The 19,541-nt window shown below is 47.6% G+C and overlaps 1 long non-coding RNA gene across 1 annotated transcript in view; it reads right to left on the bottom strand.

Annotated features, from left to right (window-relative positions):
• Positions 1-1,536: 1,536 nt before the first annotated feature.
• The window catches only part of LOC149447450 (uncharacterized), a 45,772-nt gene continuing 27,767 nt past the window's right edge, over positions 1,537-19,541 (bottom strand). Inside the window, exon 2 of the long non-coding RNA XR_016305877.1 lies at positions 1,537-2,095. This is a non-coding gene — a long non-coding RNA (uncharacterized LOC149447450). The remainder of the gene's footprint in view (positions 2,096-19,541) is intronic.

Here is a 19,541-nt window from a genome sequence, read left to right on the forward strand (position 1 = left end):
TTGTGTGGACATTCGTTCCTTTAGGATTCAAAGGTCTAGGGTCAGGAATGTCATGTGGAGGCCTATAACAGGGAACATGGCACAAGATGGCGGAGGGTGTGGCCTCAGCAGGAGGGACAGTGTTCTAGCAGGGCTGGAGAGGGGGTAGGGATTTGTGCTTTGGAGCCAAATTCATCCAACCATGAAGCCCCTCTTACATTGATCCCCAACCTCACAAATGACATATGCATGAAACTTTTCAGCAGAGCTTCCTATGTTACTGGACAAAATTAACCAACCACACATTTCTATCAGAATTCTCTAAAGGTAAACGTAAACCCAATTAACATAATGTGTTGTTGTGTCTTTTGCTCACTCCATAGTATATATAAACTCTTTCCATTGACCAATGACACAGAAAGTTCAGCTTAACAGCTAAGCAACAGCGGTAATAGCTGTGCTGAATATGTGGGAAGGTCACACCTCTGAGGTTCATTGAAACTGTAGAGGCCTAGCAGTAGATTGAACCCTGTCCCCATTCAACCTAAAAACAAAACATTTTGAGTAATCTTAGACTTGCTCTAACGAGCAGGGCCCTCTGTTTCCTCTTGTACCAAATTGAATTGTAACGGTAATGTCTACCTTCATTTTGTAAAGCGCTGTGCAATCTGTTGGTGCTATATATATCTATAATTATATAAAATATATAATAAAGTGGCTGTAAGGGCAGAAGGTTTTTCTTTTTAACCTGCATTCTATGCAGTAAGGTAAAAAACCTTCTGCATGCAGATTCTCCTGCAGCCTCCTTAAACACATACCCGAGCCCCCGAGCCATATCCAGCAATGTGCATGAGAGCTAAGGCTCTCTGGGCTCTCTCACTCCTCATTGGCTCAAATATTGCAGCAGGAACCACTGGCTCCTGCTTCTGTCAATCGAGCCAGTGATGAGGAGTGGGGGGATGGGGCCCAAACACCATTCTGTATGTCTTATGGACACACAAAATGGATTGAGAGTGAGCATGTACGAGTGCACCAATAGCAAATGGCTTGCTATGGGGGCACTCGGCAAGGAAGTGGAGCCCAGAGCACCGGTGGGGGACCCCAGAAGAGGAGGATAGGGGCTGCTCTATGCAAAGCCACAGAGCAAGTAAGTATACCATGTTTGTTATTTTTCTTAAAAAAAAAGAAACAAGCTTTACAATCACTTTAAGAAGAAGAACATATAGGGGGAAATTTACTAAAATTGGAGTGTACAAAATCTCATGCAACTCTGCATAGAGACCAATCAGCTTCCTGGTTTTTTTGTCAAAGCTTAATTGAAAAAGCTGAAGATAGAAGCTAATTGACTACCATGCACAGCTGCACCAGATTCTGAGTGCTCTAGTTTTAGTTATTCTCTTGAATAATTACTTAAGTTTTAAGAAACTCCAGTTTTAGTAAATCTCCCCCACAATGTTTTGTCATAAGTGATTATTTGCCTTCTTCGCTATAACACTATAACTTACTATGGTATACATGTTGTCAGATAATTTTGTGATATTGATCTATTGTCAGATATTTTATTGCATTTATTTTATTTACTGCAAGGAAAATAAATTTTACATTCTTGATCATAACAAATGTTATGTTCTGTCACATAATACATTTATCTTTATTTTTCATTATGAATTCTCTGCGAGTAATTCCTTAAGTTGTTGCATATGCTCTGAAATAGCGGTATAGGAAATGTCAGTCACCTTGATCCTATTGGGATCCCAAACACAGTCTTCCTCTAAGCCACTTGGAACAAGGCCACAGTTTGGAGGTACCCATGCTGTATCATAACCAAGATCATGCCATGTCTTCGCAAGCTCAACACGTCCTGTATCAATTCTTTTTACCTTACCAACTCTCACTCTGAGCTTCAAAACAACCTGTTCACTTTTATCATTTAATGGGTAACGACGAGCTTTTTGTTCATCTCTAGTAACATAAACTCCTCTTCCTAACATGCCATCAGATGATTGACGAAATCCATACTGGACAATGTATTTAGCTGAATCAAAATCAGTGCCATGGTACATGACATAGTACCTCCTACCAGGTACGAATTCATTGGAGTTACTGCCCATTGATTCTGAAAGAAAAATAAATAAAAATATTAATTTTTTATAACATTAACAGCAGTCATGTCGATAAGGTATGGGATAGCTAATTCTAAAATAAAATGGTGAATTTATTTCTCGGTATGTTTTATAAACGTAATTTTTAATTGGTGTAAAAAATCCATACGGATTAAATCTAGCTTTAACTCAATGTTTCCCATACTTGCTGTGATAGCTTTCTTTCAACGCCTTTCCCTGGCTTATCTTTTGTTGCGGACTCCTGTCTCAATCAGTGCCTCTGACCTGTTCAACCAGAATAATTGTAGGCGATTACAAATATTTTGTCATCTGTTTTGTCTTTTTGTCACTTCCTATGGTGCCTGTTCACATACGTCCGATGCACTGGCAGTGTGGATTCAGTGCGGACTGAAAAAGAGTCCTGTCTCATTTCCGAGCAGTGCGGTCCGGTTCAGTACTTGTACACTGTAGAAATAAACATGTAATTTTAATTTCTTAACAGTATTGCCTGTTTGTTTCTGTGTCCTTTATTTTTGGAATTTGAGCATGGGATGTGGTGCTTAGAGTACTCTGCAGCCCTCGATACTTATGCTTTTTGATAGCAAATGGGGTGGTAGACATCCACCACATCGCTGCTAAGGTGCTATTGAAAATGTTGAGCTAGTTTAAAGGAGAAGTAGGGCCAAAGATCTTTTGGTTCTTTTGGTGGGCAACAGGTGTGCACTTAGTCCTGCACTCCTGTGACCTGTATTCAGCTGACATTGGTCTAAAGCCTGCTGTTGGCTTACGTCACTGATGTCGGCCAAGGCTCTGATGAGATCCACAATAATAAAAGTCTTTAACAAGGGCTCAAGTGTCCCCCAATCAGCTTCTAGACTGCATAATAACACTCCCTGGTAAATTTCTGTATGTAAATTCAAAATGTCTATTGCTTAATTATAACCAATTGTGTCTTCAATCAATCAACAATCAAGTCTATTTTCCAGTGGATTCAATCTCAAAGATTCTTACCAGATTTCTCCACCCATACACCGCTCCATTTTCACTCCAATGTCTCCATGTCTTTTTTAAAGTAATACTAAAGGTTCAGATTAAAAAAAAAAAAAAAGCAGCATGTATTACTCACCTGCTCTGTGCAATGGTTTTGCATAGAGCAGCCCCGATTCTGCTCTTTGTGGGTCCCTAGCAGGCACTCTTGGATCCTCCACCTTCTACTCCCCTCATGTTTTGTCTAAATGAGTTTCTTGAAGGATCCTTTGAAGTAGTCATTCAGTCGAAACATGTCAGGAAGTGATGTCAGCCAGAACCGGAAGTGCCATCTTGGTTACTGGAAGTGATATACGACCTGCCAAGGTGAGCATTTTCAATATAATAAATGCAATTTGAGTGGGATTTTCTGCACTATTAGTCTTCTTTCTCAGTCTATGTCCTTCCTGCAATTTACTGATGGGGATTTGAGGATTTGTATTTGTATGTGGAGCGAGTGGATGCATAGCAGCTTGGTGCAAGCAAAATCACCCAACCCTGTGTCATAGGGGTTGCTGGGAGTAAGGTTTTTCAGCATATGGGAGAATGAGCATTGTTGAGGGTCACATTTTGGCACTTTTATGAGCAAGAAAGTGTGAGCACAATGTATTAAAGATTTGAATAACAGCAGTTATTTTAAATAATCTTTATCTAAACATTTAAATAGCATACAGAAATAAGGTGACCATTAGAGATGAGCGAATCGAACCAGGCGAACCGGAATTCGATACGAATTTCAGGAAAAATTCGATTCGCGTCGAATCCGAATATTTGCCTACTTCGGGTGCGCGAATCGGATTTTTCCCGATCAGCCGGCAAAAGTGTCCCTGCAGAGAGCTCCGCTATTTCTGACAGTTCTCTGACAGAAGGAACACATGTACAGCGGTTGAAACATTGTATCTATTTGTTTCCATTTAGGATACAGATGTTTTTATTCGGAAACAGATGTTTCAACCGCTGTACATGTGAAGGAGCTGTCAGAGAACTGTCAGAAATAGAGGAACTCTGCAGATACACTTTTTGCCGGTTTGGAATTCTTATTTTCATCCTACTTCTTCTTCTTCTTCTTCATCCTCATCCTCATTCTCAGAAGAAGAAGAAGAGGATGAGGATGAGGATGAAGAAGAAGAAGAAGAAGAAGTAGGATGAAAATAAGAATAATTCCAAGCCGGCAAAAAGTGTATCTGCAGAGCTCCTCTAAGTGTATCTGCAGAATAGAGGAGCTCTGCAGATACACTTTTTGCCGGCTTGGAATTATTCTTATTTTCATCCTACTTCTTCTTCTTCTTCCTCTTCATCCTCATCCTCTTCTTCTTCTTCTGAGGATGAGGATGAAGAAGAAGAAGAAGAAGAAGAAGTAGGATGAAAATAAGAATAATTCCAAGCCGGCAAAAAGTGTATCTGCAGAGCTCCTCTAAGTGTATCTGCAGAATAGAGGAGCTCTGCAGATACACTTTTTGCCGGCTTGGAATTATTCTTATTTTCATCCTACTTCTTCTTCTTCTTCTTCTTCTTCTTCTTCTTCTTCTTCTTCTTCCTCTTCCTCTTCCTCTTCCTCCTCATCCTCATCCTCTTCTTCTTCTTCTGAGGATGAGGATGAAGAAGAAGAAGAAGAAGAAGTAGGATGAAAATAAGAATAATTCCAAGCCGGCAAAAAGTGTATCTGCAGAGCTCCTCTATTCTGCAGATACACTTAGAGGAGCTCTGCAGATACACTTTTTGCCGGCTTGGAATTAATCTTATTTTCATCCTACTTCTTCTTCTTCTTCTTCATCCTCATCCTCATCCTCAGAAGAAGAAGAGGATGAGGATGAGGATGAAGAAGAAGTAGGATGAAAATAAGAAGAATTCCAAGCCGGCAAAAAGTGTATCTGCAGAGCTCCGCTAAGTGTATCTGCAGAGCTCCGCTATTTCTGACAGTTCTGTGACATTCACTCCATACAGCGGTTTCAACCGCTGTATGGAGTGAATGTCACAGAACTGTCAGAAATAGCCTATTTCTGACAGTTCTGTGACATTCACTCCATACAGCGGTTGAAACATTGTATCTATTTGTTTCCATAAATGGATCCATTTATGGAAACAAATAGATACAATGTTTCAACCGCTGTATGGAGTGAATGTCACAGAACTGTCAGAAATAGCCTATTTCCAGATGAGTGCCGTCGATCTTAGAATCACCGCACACTTCACTCATTTGGGCAGTCACGGGGCCAAAACCAGAGTGTGGAGCCACAGTGTGGCGGTGGAGGCAGCAGCAATGGGAGGCCATACAGCACCCTATGACAAAATGAAACCCACCAGCAGTGTGAGGAGACCTGAAAGTGGCACATGGCAGAGTGTGGCGATGGAGACAGCAGCAATGGGAGGCCGTACAAGGACCCATGAGACACTGTGGACCTGGCAGCAGCATGAGGAGGCGGTACAGGGGTCCATGGCAGATTAGGGGCCTGGCAGCAGCAATGGGAGGCCCGTAATCTGCCAGCACCCTATGACAAAAAATGGAACACACCAGCAGTGTGTGAGGAGACCTGAAAGTGGCACATGGCATGACACACTGTGGACCTGGCAGCAGCATGAGGAGGCGGTACAGGGGCCCATGGCAGATTAGGGGCCTGGCAGCAGCTATGGGAGGCCCGTAATCTGCCAGCACCCTATGACAAAAAATGGAACACACCAGCAGTGTGTGAGGAGACCTGAAAGTGGCACATGGCAGAGTGTGGCGATGGAGACAGCAGCAATGGGAGGCCGTACAGGGACCCATGAGAGACTCTGGACCTGGCAGCAGCATGAGGAGGCGGTACAGGGGCCCATGGCAGATTAGGGGCCTGGCAGCAGCTATGGGAGGCCCGTAATCTGCCAGCACCCTATGACAAAAAATGGAACACACCAGCAGTGTGAGGAGACCTGAAAGTGGCACATGGCAGAGTGTGGCGATGGAGACAGCAGCAATGGGAGGCCGTACAGGGACCCATGAGAGACTCTGGACCTGGCAGCAGCATGAGGAGGCGGTACAGGGGCCCTTGGCAGATTAGGGGCCTGGCAGCAGCTATGGGAGGCCCGTAATCTGCCAGCACCCTATGACAAAAAATGGAACACACCAGCAGTGTGAGGAGACCTGAAAGTGGCACATGGCATGACACACTGTGGACCTGGCAGCAGCATGAGGAGGCGGTACAGGGGCCCATGGCAGATTAGGGGCCTGGCAGCAGCAATGGGAGGCCCGTAATCTGCCAGCACCCTATGACAAAAAATGGAACACACCAGCAGTGTGAGGAGACCTGAAAGTGGCACATGGCAGAGTGTGGCGATGGAGACAGCAGCAATGGGAGGCCGTACAGGGACCCATGAGAGACTCTGGACCTGGCAGCAGCATGAGGAGGCGGTACAGGGGCCCATGGCAGATTAGGGGCCTGGCAGCAGCTATGGGAGGCCCGTAATCTGCCAGCACCCTATGACAAAAAATGGAACACACCAGCAGTGTGTTTGGAGACCTGAAAGTGGCACATGGCAGAGTGTGGCGATGGAGACAGCAGCAATGGGAGGCCGTACAGGGACCCATGAGAGACTCTGGACCTGGCAGCAGCATGAGGAGGCGGTACAGGGGCCCATGGCAGATTAGGGGCCTAGCAGCAGCTATGGGAGGCCCGTAATCTGCCAGCACCCTATGACAAAAAATGGAACACACCAGCAGTGTGTGAGGAGACCTGAAAGTGGCACATGGCAGAGTGTGGCGATGGAGACAGCAGCAATGGGAGGCCGTACAGGGACCCATGAGAGACTCTGGACCTGGCAGCAGCATGAGGAGGCGGTACAGGGGCCCATGGCAGATTACAGGCCTGGCAGCAGCAATGGGAGGCCCGTAATCTGCCAGCACCCTATGACAAAAAATGGAACACACCAGCAGTGTGTGAGGAGACCTGAAAGTGGCACATGGCAGAGTGTGGCGATGGAGACAGCAGCAATGGGAGGCCGTACAGGGACCCATGAGAGACTCTGGACCTGGCAGCAGCATGAGGAGGCGGTACAGGGGCCCTTGGCAGATTAGGGGCCTGGCAGCAGCTATGGGAGGCCCGTAATCTGCCAGCACCCTATGACAAAAAATGGAACACACCAGCAGTGTGAGGAGACCTGAAAGTGGCACATGGCATGACACACTGTGGACCTGGCAGCAGCATGAGGAGGCGGTACAGGGGCCCATGGCAGATTAGGGGCCTGGCAGCAGCAATGGGAGGCCCGTAATCTGCCAGCACCCTATGACAAAAAATGGAACACACCAGCAGTGTGAGGAGACCTGAAAGTGGCACATGGCAGAGTGTGGCGATGGAGACAGCAGCAATGGGAGGCCGTACAGGGACCCATGAGACACTGTGGACCTGGCAGCAGCATGAGGAGGCGGTACAGGGGCCCATGGCAGATTAGGGGCCTGGCAGCAGCAATGGGAGGCCCGTAATCTGCCAGCACCCTATGACAAAAAATGGAACACACCAGCAGTGTGTGAGGAGACCTGAAAGTGGCACATGGCATGACACACTGTGGACCTGGCAGCAGCATGAGGAGGCGGTACAGGGGCCCATGGCAGATTAGGGGCCTGGCAGCAGCTATGGGAGGCCCGTAATCTGCCAGCACCCTATGACAAAAAATGGAACACACCAGCAGTGTGTTTGGAGACCTGAAAGTGGCACATGGCAGAGTGTGGCGATGGAGACAGCAGCAATGGGAGGCCGTACAGGGACCCATGAGAGACTCTGGACCTGGCAGCAGCATGAGGAGGCGGTACAGGGGCCCATGGCAGATTAGGGGCCTAGCAGCAGCTATGGGAGGCCCGTAATCTGCCAGCACCCTATGACAAAAAATGGAACACACCAGCAGTGTGTGAGGAGACCTGAAAGTGGCACATGGCAGAGTGTGGCGATGGAGACAGCAGCAATGGGAGGCCGTACAGGGACCCATGAGAGACTCTGGACCTGGCAGCAGCATGAGGAGGCGGTACAGGGGCCCATGGCAGATTACAGGCCTGGCAGCAGCAATGGGAGGCCCGTAATCTGCCAGCACCCTATGACAAAAAATGGAACACACCAGCAGTGTGAGGAGACCTGAAAGTGGAACATGGCAGAGTGTGGCGATGGAGACAGCAGCAATGGGAGGCCGTACAGGGACCCATGAGAGACTCTGGACCTGGCAGCAGCATGAGGAGGCGGTACAGGGGCCCATGGCAGATTAGGGGCCTGGCAGCAGCAATGGGAGGCCCGTAATCTGCCAGCACCCTATGACAAAAAATGGAACACACCAGCAGTGTGAGGTGACCTGAAAGTGGCACATGTTTGGGGCATGATTCATGGCGGATTTAGTCAGTTGTGTCAGGAACTGGTGGTTTTAAATCCAGACTAATCCACGCTTGATTCATTTTCACAAACGTGAGTCTCTCCACACTTTGGGTGGACAGTCGTGTCCTCCGCGGAGTTACAATACCTCCTGCCACACTAAACACGCGCTCCGATGCCACGCTACTAGCCGGGCATGACAGCCTTTCAAGGGCAAATTCAGCTAGTTGGGGCCAAAGGTCAAGTTTCGTTGCCCAGTAGTCAAGGGGATTGTCTACCTCGGTTGGCAGGGTGCTGTCCAAGTAGGCCCAAGCCTGTTGTTTGAGGTCCTGCTCCAGGTCCACCTGATGCTGCTTGTGCTGCGGCTGGTTAGTAGTTTCCTCACTGCGCTGGTGAAGAAAGCTACTCATCATCGACTGCAGACTGAGGCAGCCGCTGCTGGTGGAGCTGCCACTGCTCCTACCACCCCACCCCTCCCCTGCTGCCATGGCAGCAGAACGCGAGCGCACAGGGCCCACAGTGTCTGAGGATGGACGTTGGCGCACAAAGGCAGAGACCAACTGACTACATAGGTGGTTTTTATAGTACGTTATTTTGGCCTCCCTCTCAGCAGGTGTGAAAAAGGCCACCATTTTGGAACGGTAGCGAGGGTCCAACAAGGTGGACAGCCAAAAGTCATCCCTCTGTCTGATGGTTATTATTCGGCTGTCGCTACGCAAGCAACCGAGCATGCTATGGGCCATTTGTGCCAAGGAATGCGAGGGACTCCCTGCCTCCATCTCCACAGCATACTGCCACGGTGCGTCTGGGTCCTCTGTCTCCTCCTCCTCCTCCTCTACCAGATGCTCCTGCTCCTCCACTCCTGTCCGCTGAGTGGAAAAACCACCCATTTCACTCAATAATTCCTGAGCACAAATGTCCTCCTCTACCTCCTCCTCTTCTTCCTGTCCTGCCCCCACAGGGGTCATGTGGCGTTGAGATCTGTGCGCCATGTCTACCGCACCCTGACCAGCCATTGTTAACAGCATTTGTTCCAGGACGTGCAACAGAGGAATGACGTCGTTCATCCCATAGTCCTGCCGACTCACAAATAGCGTGGCCTCCTCAAAGGGCCTGAGCAAGCGGCAGGTGTCACGCATGAGCTGCCAATGGCTGACATCGAAGTTACACAGGGGAGTACCTTTATCCGCTTGTAACATCAGGAAATCGGTGATGGCCTTTCGCTGTTCGTAAAGGCGGTCTAACATGTGTAGGGTTGAATTCCACCTTGTTGCAACGTCGCAGATCAGGTGATGCTGTGGAATTCCATTCTGACGCTGCAGCTCAAGGAGGGTGTGCTTTGCGGTGTAGGAATGGCTGAAATGCATGCAAAGTTTACGTGACATTTTAAGGATGTCTTGCAGTGGGATGGTGGATTTTAGGAACCGCTTGACAACCAGATTGAACACGTGAGCCATGCATGGCGCATGGCACAACCTTCCTTGACGCAGAGCAGACACCATGTTCTTTCCGTTGTCGGTCAACATGGTTCCGATTTTCAGTTTGCGCGGAGACAGCCATCTGTCGATTTCTCTGTTCATTACACTGAGAAGTTCCTCCCCTGTGTGACTACGTTCGCCAAGGCATACCAGGTGCAGCACAGCGTGACACCGTTGCGCCCTGCACATGTGATATGCCGGTCGGGTAATGGGACTTGGCACGGGGGTGGCGGCTGAGGACACGGCGGAAGAAGAGGTGGTAGAGGCGGACATTTTTTGTGGACCAAGGACATGCAAACGTGGAGGCAACAGCGGCGTGACCTGTCCAAGTTGCTGGTGCGGCTGTGCCGGCACCACGTTCACCCAGTGGGCCGTAAATGACATGTACTGTCCCTGACCGTAGTTACAGCTCCACACGTCGGCGCTGCCGTGCACTTTGGCAGAGACCAACATGCTCAAAGACTGGCCCACCATCTCTTCTACATGTGAATGCAGGGCTGGCACTGCCTTTTTGGCGAAGAAATGACAGCTTGGCACTCTCCACCGCGGCGCGGCACAAACCATCATTTCTCGGAAAGGTGCTGAGTCCACCACTTGGAAAGGGAGGGACTGCAGCACCAGCAACTTGGACAGGAGGACGTTCAGCTTTTGCACCGTCGGGTGCGTGCTCGCAAACTGTTGTCTCTTGGAAACGGATTCCAAGAAAGACTGCTGACGGAATACGTGAAGAGGAGTAGCAGGAGAAGGAGCATCTGAACGAGCGGAAGATGCCAACGAGCGACAACTGCCCTCAGCAGAGGTGTTGGAGCCTTGACTGGCTGATAGAGGGCGATTGACGTTGGGTGACGGAGCAAGTAACGGAGCGGGTGATGGAGCGGGGGCTGGGGCAGGCAGAACCGCTGTATCTTTATCACGGTTTTCCCAGGCCACCAAATGGCGACGCTGCATATGCTGACGCAACGCTGTAGTCCCAACATGGGCCCCCTGGCCACGCTTCACTTTCTGGCCACATAGTCGACATACGGCTACGTTTACTTCCTCGGGCGGCTTGACGAAAAATTGCCACACCGCCGAGTAGGAAACTTTGCCCCCGATATTCCTCACTGGCTGACTGCTACTTCCTCCGTGCACACCGGCACCACTACTGGCCGTGGTGGTAGGCTGCAGTGGAGCTGGTGCTCTACTCCGTGGCCGTTTGCCTCCACTGACACTGCTGCGACCCTGCTGCCTCCTGGGCAACCCACCGACTGTTTTGCTCGCTGCCAAGCTGCCACCCTCTTCTCCTGATGATGCGGAAGCAATAGCCTGATGACGACGAGGCTGCCAAGTGCGATCAGCTTCATCATCATCAATTAGGGTCTCCGCCTCACTACTAGCCCCCTCGGCTGCGTGTGGGTCAGGAGACAGACCTGTCTCTAGACCAGCTACCGTGCCACTCTCCTCGCCACTAATTCTTCACCTGGCTGCTGAAGAGGCGGATGTCTCCCCCCATTCCTGACCGCCCTCTGTTAGCTCTTCCTCACTGTACAGTGGGGCTGAGCCCACAGCATGCGATACTTCGCTTGGTGAGGGAACACCAAAGGACAGGGGCAGGTAGAGGACATGTGATTTCAGTGGGCTTGCTCCCGGGCCATGCCAACTAACGGTTGTGTCTGACGTACCCACCGACCGTTGGCTGTAGGTGTCAGAGGTGACCTGGGAAGAGGAAGACGACCGAGCCAACCAAACGATGACGGCAGGGTTGTCGGTGGAGACACGACCGCTGGATGACACCGGGAGCAATGGCCTCTGGCTGCAACTAGTGCTGCCTCGACCCCTTCCTCTGCTGCCACGTCTGCTCGCTCCTAAAACAATGCCTCCTCTGCCACTCCTCTGCATGTTGTCTGACATACTCTTTAATTCAACGATTATGTGTCCCTGAGTAACAATTCTGTGTCCCTGAGTAACAATTCTGTGTCTGTCCCTGAGTAACAATTCTGTGTCCCTCAGTAACAATTCTGTGTCCCTCAGTAACAATTCTGTGTCCCTCAGTAACAATTCTGTGTCTGTCCCTCAGTAACAATTCTGTGTCCCTCAGTAACAATTCTGTGTCCCTCAGTAACAATTCTGTGTCCCTCAGTAACAATTCTGTGTCCCTGAGTAACAATTCTGTGTCCCTCAGTAACAATTCTGTGTCCCTCAGTAACAATTCTGTGTCTGTCCCTGAGTAACAATTCTGTGTCCCTAAGTAACGTTTCTGTGGCCCTAAGTAACGGTTCTGTGTCCCTGAGTAACAATTCTGTGTCTGTCCCTGAGTAACAATTCTGTGTCTGTCCCTGAGTAACAATTCTGTGTCTGTCCCTGAGTAACAATTCTGTGTCCCTAAGTAACAATTCTGTGTCCCTCAGTAACAATTCTGTGTCTGTCCCTGAGTAACAATTCTGTGTCCCTAAGTAACGTTTCTGTGGCCCTAAGTAACGGTTCTGTGTCCCTCAGTAACAATTCTGTGTCCCTCAGTAACAATTCTGTGTCTGTCCCCGAGTAACAATTCTGTGTCCCTAAGTAACGTTTCTGTGGCCCTAAGTAACGGTTCTGTGTCCCTCAGTAACAATTTTGTGTCCCTCAGTAACAATTCTGTGTCTGTCCCTAAGTAACAATTCTGTGGCCCTAAGTAACGTTTCTGTGGCCCTAAGTAACGTTTCTGTGGCCCTAAGTAACGATTCTGTGGCCCTCAGTTACGATTCTGTGGCCCTGAGTAACAATTCTGTGTCCCTGAGTAACAATTCTGTGTCTGTCCCTGAGTAACAATTCTGTGTCCCTCAGTAACAATTCTGTGTCCCTCAGTAACAATTCTGTGTCCCTCAGTAACAATTCTGTGTCCCTCAGTAACAATTCTGTGTCTGTCCCTGAGTAACAATTCTGTGTCCCTCAGTAACAATTCTGTGTCCCTCAGTAACAATTCTGTGTCCCTGAGTAACAATTCTGTGTCCCTCAGTAACAATTCTGTGTCCCTCAGTAACAATTCTGTGTCCCTCAGTAACAATTCTGTGTCTGTCCCTGAGTAACAATTCTGTGTCCCTAAGTAACGTTTCTGTGGCCCTAAGTAACGGTTCTGTGTCCCTGAGTAACAATTCTGTGTCTGTCCCTGAGTAACAATTCTGTGTCTGTCCCTGAGTAACAATTCTGTGTCTGTCCCTGAGTAACAATTCTGTGTCCCTCAGTAACAATTCTGTGTCTGTCCCTGAGTAACAATTCTGTGTCCCTAAGTAACGTTTCTGTGGCCCTAAGTAACGGTTCTGTGTCCCTCAGTAACAATTCTGTGTCCCTCAGTAACAATTCTGTGTCTGTCCCTAAGTAACAATTCTGTGGCCCTAAGTAACGCGTTTCTGTGGCCCTAAGTAACAATTCTGTGTCCCTGAGTAACAATTCTGTGTCCCTCAGTAACAATTCTGTGTCCCTCAGTAACAATTCTGTGTCTGTCCCTGAGTAACAATTCTGTGTCCCTCAGTAACAATTCTGTGTCCCTCAGTAACAATTCTGTGTCCCTCAGTAACAATTCTGTGTCCCTCAGAAACAATTCTGTGTCCCTCAGAAACAATTCTGTGTCCCTCAGTAACAATTCTGTGTCCCTCAGTAACAATTCTGTGTCTGTCCCTGAGTAACAATTCTGTGTCCCTAAATAACGTTTCTGTGGCCCTAAGTAACGGTTCTGTGTCCCTGAGTAACAATTCTGTGTCTGTCCCTGAGTAACAATTCTGTGTCTGTCCCTGAGTAACAATTCTGTGTCCCTCAGTAACAATTCTGTGTCCCTCAGTAACAATTCTGTGTCTGTCCCTGAGTAACAATTCTGTGTCCCTAAGTAACGTTTCTGTGGCCCTAAGTAACGGTTCTGTGTCCCTCAGTAACAATTCTGTGTCCCTCAGTAACAATTCTATGTCTGTCCCTGAGTAACAATTCTGTGTCCCTAAGTAACGTTTCTGTGGCCCTAAGTAACGGTTCTGTGTCCCTCAGTAACAATTCTGTGTCCCTCAGTAACAATTCTGTGTCTGTCCCTAAGTAACAATTCTGTGGCCCTAAGTAACGTTTCTGTGGCTCTAAGTAACGATTCTGTGGCCCTAAGTAACGATTCTGTGGCCCTAAGTAACGATTCTGTGGCCCTAAGTAACGATTCTGTGGCCCTAAGTAACGTTTCTGTGGCCCTAAGTAACTTTTCTGTAGCCCTAAGTAAGGATTCTGTGGCCCTAAGTAATGATTCTGTGGCCCTAAGTAACGTTTCTGTAGCCCTAAGTAACGTTTCTGTGGCCCTAAGTAACATTTCTGTGTCCCTAAGTAACGTTTCTGTGGCCCTCAGTAACAATTCTGTGTCCCTCAGTAACAATTCTGTGTCTGTCCCTAAGTAACAATTCTGTGGCCCTAAGTAACGTTTCTGTGGCCCTAAGTAACGTTTCTGTGGCCCTAAGTAACGATTCTGTGTCTTTCCCTGAGTAACAATTCTGTGTCCCTAAGTAACGTTTCTGTGGCCCTAAGTAACGGTTCTGTGGCCCTAAGTAACGGTTCTGTGGCCCTCAGTAACAATTCTGTGTCCCTCAGTAACAATTCTGTGTCTGTCCCTAAGTAACAATTCTGTGGCCCTAAGTAACGTTTCTGTGGCCCTAAGTAACGTTTCTGTGGCCCTAAGTAACGATTCTGTGGCCCTAAGTAACGTTTCTGTGGCCCTAAGTAACGATTCTGTGTCTGTCCCTGAGTAACAATTCTGTGTCCCTAAGTAACGTTTCTGTGGCGCTAAGTAACGGTTCTGTGGCCCTCAGTAACAATTCTGTGTCCCTCAGTAACAATTCTGTGTCCCTCAGTAACAATTCTGTGTCTGTCCCTAAGTAACAATTCTGTGGCCCTAAGTAACGTTTCTGTAGCCCTAAGTAACGTTTCTGTGGCCCTAAGTAACGATTCTGTGGCCCTAAGTAACGATTCTGTGGCCCTAAGTAACATTTCTGTGGCCCTAAGTAACGTTTCTGTGGCCCTCAGTAACAATTCTGTGTCCCTCAGTAACAATTCTGTGTCTGTCCCTAAGTAACAATTCTGTGGCCCTAAGTAACGTTTCTGTGGCCCTAAGTAACGTTTCTGTGGCCCTAAGTAACGATTCTGTGTCTTTCCCTGAGTAACAATTCTGTGTCCCTAAGTAACGTTTCTGTGGCCCTAAGTAACGGTTCTGTGGCCCTAAGTAACGGTTCTGTGGCCCTCAGTAACAATTCTGTGTCCCTCAGTAACAATTCTGTGTCTGTCCCTAAGTAACAATTCTGTGGCCCTAAGTAACGTTTCTGTGGCCCTAAGTAACGTTTCTGTGGCCCTAAGTAACGATTCTGTGGCCCTAAGTAACGTTTCTGTGGCCCTAAGTAACGTTTCTGTGGCCCTAAGTAACGATTCTGTGTCTGTCCCTGAGTAACAATTCTGTGTCCCTAAGTAACGTTTCTGTGGCGCTAAGTAACGGTTCTGTGGCCCTCAGTAACAATTCTGTGTCCCTCAGTAACAATTCTGTGTCCCTCAGTAACAATTCTGTGTCTGTCCCTAAGTAACAATTCTGTGGCCCTAAGTAACGTTTCTGTAGCCCTAAGTAACGTTTCTGTGGCCCTAAGTAACGATTCTGTGGCCCTAAGTAACGATTCTGTGGCCCTAAGTAACATTTCTGTGGCCCTAAGTAACGTTTCTGTGGCCCTAAGTAACGATTCTGTGGCCCTAAGTAACGTTTCTGTAGCCCTAAGTAACGTTTCTGTGGCCCTAAGTAACGTTTCTGTGGCCCTCAGTAACAATTCTGTGGCCCTAAGTAACGTTTCTGTAGCCCTAAGTAACGTTTCTGTGGCCCTAAGTAATGTTTCTGTGGCCCTCAGTAACAATTCTGTGTCCCTCAGTAACAATTCTGTGTCTGTCCCTAAGTAACAATTCTGTGGCCCTAAGTAACGTTTCTGTGGCCCTAAGTAACGTTTCTGTGGCCCTAAGTAACGTTTCTGTGGCCCTAAGTAACGATTCTGTGTCTGTCCCTGAGTAACAATTCTGTGTCCCTAAGTAACGTTTCTGTGGCCCTAAGTAACGGTTCTGTGGCCCTCAGTAACAATTCTGTGTCCCTCAGTAACAATTCTGTGTCACTCAGTAACAATTCTGTGTCTGTCCCTAAGTAACAATTCTGTGGCCCTAAGTAACGTTTCTGTGGCCCTAAGTAACGTTTCTGTGGCCCTAAGTAACGATTCTGTGTCCCTAAGTAACGTTTCTGTGGCCCTAAGTAACGATTCTGTGGCCCTAAGTAACGTTTCTGTAGCCCTAAGTAACGTTTCTGTGGCCCTAAGTAACGTTTCTGTGGCCCTCAGTAACAATTCTGTGGCCCTAAGTAACGTTTCTGTAGCCCTAAGTAACGTTTCTGTGGCCCTAAGTAATGTTTCTGTGGCCCTCAGTAACAATTCTGTGTCCCTCAGTAACAATTCTGTGTCTGTCCCTAAGTAACAATTCTGTGGCCCTAAGTAACGTTTCTGTGGCCCTAAGTAACGTTTCTGTGGCCCTAAGTAACGTTTCTGTGGCCCTAAGTAACGATTCTGTGTCTGTCCCTGAGTAACAATTCTGTGTCCCTAAGTAACGTTTCTGTGGCCCTAAGTAACGGTTCTGTGGCCCTCAGTAACAATTCTGTGTCCCTCAGTAACAATTCTGTGTCACTCAGTAACAATTCTGTGTCTGTCCCTAAGTAACAATTCTGTGGCCCTAAGTAACGTTTCTGTGGCCCTAAGTAACGTTTCTGTGGCCCTAAGTAACGATTCTGTGTCCCTAAGTAACGTTTCTGTGGCCCTAAGTAACGGTTCTGTGTCCCTCAGTAACAATTCTGTGTCCCTCAGTAACAATTCTGTGTCCCTCAGTAACAATTCTGTGTCTGTCCCTAAGTAACAATTCTGTGGCCCTAAGTAACGTTTCTGTGGCCCTAAGTAACGTTTCTGTGGCCCTAAGTAACGATTCTGTGGCCCTAAGTAACGTTTCTGTGGCCCTAAGTAACGTTTCTGTGGCCCTAAGTAACGATTCTGTGGCCCTAAGTAACGATTCTGTGGCCCTAAGTAACGTTTCTGTAGCCCTAAGTAACGTTTCTGTGGCCCTAAGTAACGTTTCTGTGGCCCTCAGTAACAATTCTGTGTCCCTCAGTAACAATTCTGTGTCTGTCCCTAAGTAACAATTCTGTGGCCCTAAGTAACGTTTCTGTGGCTCTAAGTAACGATTCTGTGGCCCTAAGTAACGATTCTGTGGCCCTAAGTAACGATTCTGTGGCCCTAAGTAACGATTCTGTGGCCCTAAGTAACGTTTCTGTGGCCCTAAGTAACTTTTCTGTAGCCCTAAGTAAGGATTCTGTGGCCCTAAGTAATGATTCTGTGGCCCTAAGTAACGTTTCTGTAGCCCTAAGTAACGTTTCTGTGGCCCTAAGTAACATTTCTGTGTCCCTAAGTAACGTTTCTGTGGCCCTCAGTAACAATTCTGTGTCCCTCAGTAACAATTCTGTGTCTGTCCCTAAGTAACAATTCTGTGGCCCTAAGTAACGTTTCTGTGGCCCTAAGTAACGTTTCTGTGGCCCTAAGTAACGATTCTGTGTCTTTCCCTGAGTAACAATTCTGTGTCCCTAAGTAACGTTTCTGTGGCCCTAAGTAACGGTTCTGTGGCCCTAAGTAACGGTTCTGTGGCCCTCAGTAACAATTCTGTGTCCCTCAGTAACAATTCTGTGTCTGTCCCTAAGTAACAATTCTGTGGCCCTAAGTAACGTTTCTGTGGCCCTAAGTAACGTTTCTGTGGCCCTAAGTAACGATTCTGTGGCCCTAAGTAACGTTTCTGTGGCCCTAAGTAACGATTCTGTGTCTGTCCCTGAGTAACAATTCTGTGTCCCTAAGTAACGTTTCTGTGGCGCTAAGTAACGGTTCTGTGGCCCTCAGTAACAATTCTGTGTCCCTCAGTAACAATTCTGTGTCCCTCAGTAACAATTCTGTGTCTGTCCCTAAGTAACAATTCTGTGGCCCTAAGTAACGTTTCTGTAGCCCTAAGTAACGTTTCTGTGGCCCTAAGTAACGATTCTGTGGCCCTAAGTAACGATTCTGTGGCCCTAAGTAACATTTCTGTGGCCCTAAGTAACGTTTCTGTGGCCCTCAGTAACAATTCTGTGTCCCTCAGTAACAATTCTGTGTCTGTCCCTAAGTAACAATTCTGTGGCCCTAAGTAACGTTTCTGTGGCCCTAAGTAACGTTTCTGTGGCCCTAAGTAACGATTCTGTGTCTTTCCCTGAGTAACAATTCTGTGTCCCTAAGTAACGTTTCTGTGGCCCTAAGTAACGGTTCTGTGGCCCTAAGTAACGGTTCTGTGGCCCTCAGTAACAATTCTGTGTCCCTCAGTAACAATTCTGTGTCTGTCCCTAAGTAACAATTCTGTGGCCCTAAGTAACGTTTCTGTGGCCCTAAGTAACGTTTCTGTGGCCCTAAGTAACGATTCTGTGGCCCTAAGTAACGTTTCTGTGGCCCTAAGTAACGTTTCTGTGGCCCTAAGTAACGATTCTGTGTCTGTCCCTGAGTAACAATTCTGTGTCCCTAAGTAACGTTTCTGTGGCGCTAAGTAACGGTTCTGTGGCCCTCAGTAACAATTCTGTGTCCCTCAGTAACAATTCTGTGTCCCTCAGTAACAATTCTGTGTCTGTCCCTAAGTAACAATTCTGTGGCCCTAAGTAACGTTTCTGTAGCCCTAAGTAACGTTTCTGTGGCCCTAAGTAACGATTCTGTGGCCCTAAGTAACGATTCTGTGGCCCTAAGTAACATTTCTGTGGCCCTAAGTAACGTTTCTGTGGCCCTAAGTAACGATTCTGTGGCCCTAAGTAACGTTTCTGTAGCCCTAAGTAACGTTTCTGTGGCCCTAAGTAACGTTTCTGTGGCCCTCAGTAACAATTCTGTGGCCCTAAGTAACGTTTCTGTAGCCCTAAGTAACGTTTCTGTGGCCCTAAGTAATGTTTCTGTGGCCCTCAGTAACAATTCTGTGTCCCTCAGTAACAATTCTGTGTCTGTCCCTAAGTAACAATTCTGTGGCCCTAAGTAACGTTTCTGTGGCCCTAAGTAACGTTTCTGTGGCCCTAAGTAACGTTTCTGTGGCCCTAAGTAACGATTCTGTGTCTGTCCCTGAGTAACAATTCTGTGTCCCTAAGTAACGTTTCTGTGGCCCTAAGTAACGGTTCTGTGGCCCTCAGTAACAATTCTGTGTCCCTCAGTAACAATTCTGTGTCACTCAGTAACAATTCTGTGTCTGTCCCTAAGTAACAATTCTGTGGCCCTAAGTAACGTTTCTGTGGCCCTAAGTAACGTTTCTGTGGCCCTAAGTAACGATTCTGTGTCCCTAAGTAACGTTTCTGTGGCCCTAAGTAACGATTCTGTGGCCCTAAGTAACGTTTCTGTAGCCCTAAGTAACGTTTCTGTGGCCCTAAGTAACGTTTCTGTGGCCCTCAGTAACAATTCTGTGGCCCTAAGTAACGTTTCTGTAGCCCTAAGTAACGTTTCTGTGGCCCTAAGTAATGTTTCTGTGGCCCTCAGTAACAATTCTGTGTCCCTCAGTAACAATTCTGTGTCTGTCCCTAAGTAACAATTCTGTGGCCCTAAGTAACGTTT

This window comes from Staurois parvus, unplaced genomic scaffold (assembly GCF_062004578.1).
Source record: "Staurois parvus isolate SC_StPar_1 unplaced genomic scaffold, SC_StPar_1.0 ptg000686l, whole genome shotgun sequence".
NCBI classification, from domain to species: domain Eukaryota; kingdom Metazoa; phylum Chordata; class Amphibia; order Anura; family Ranidae; genus Staurois; species Staurois parvus.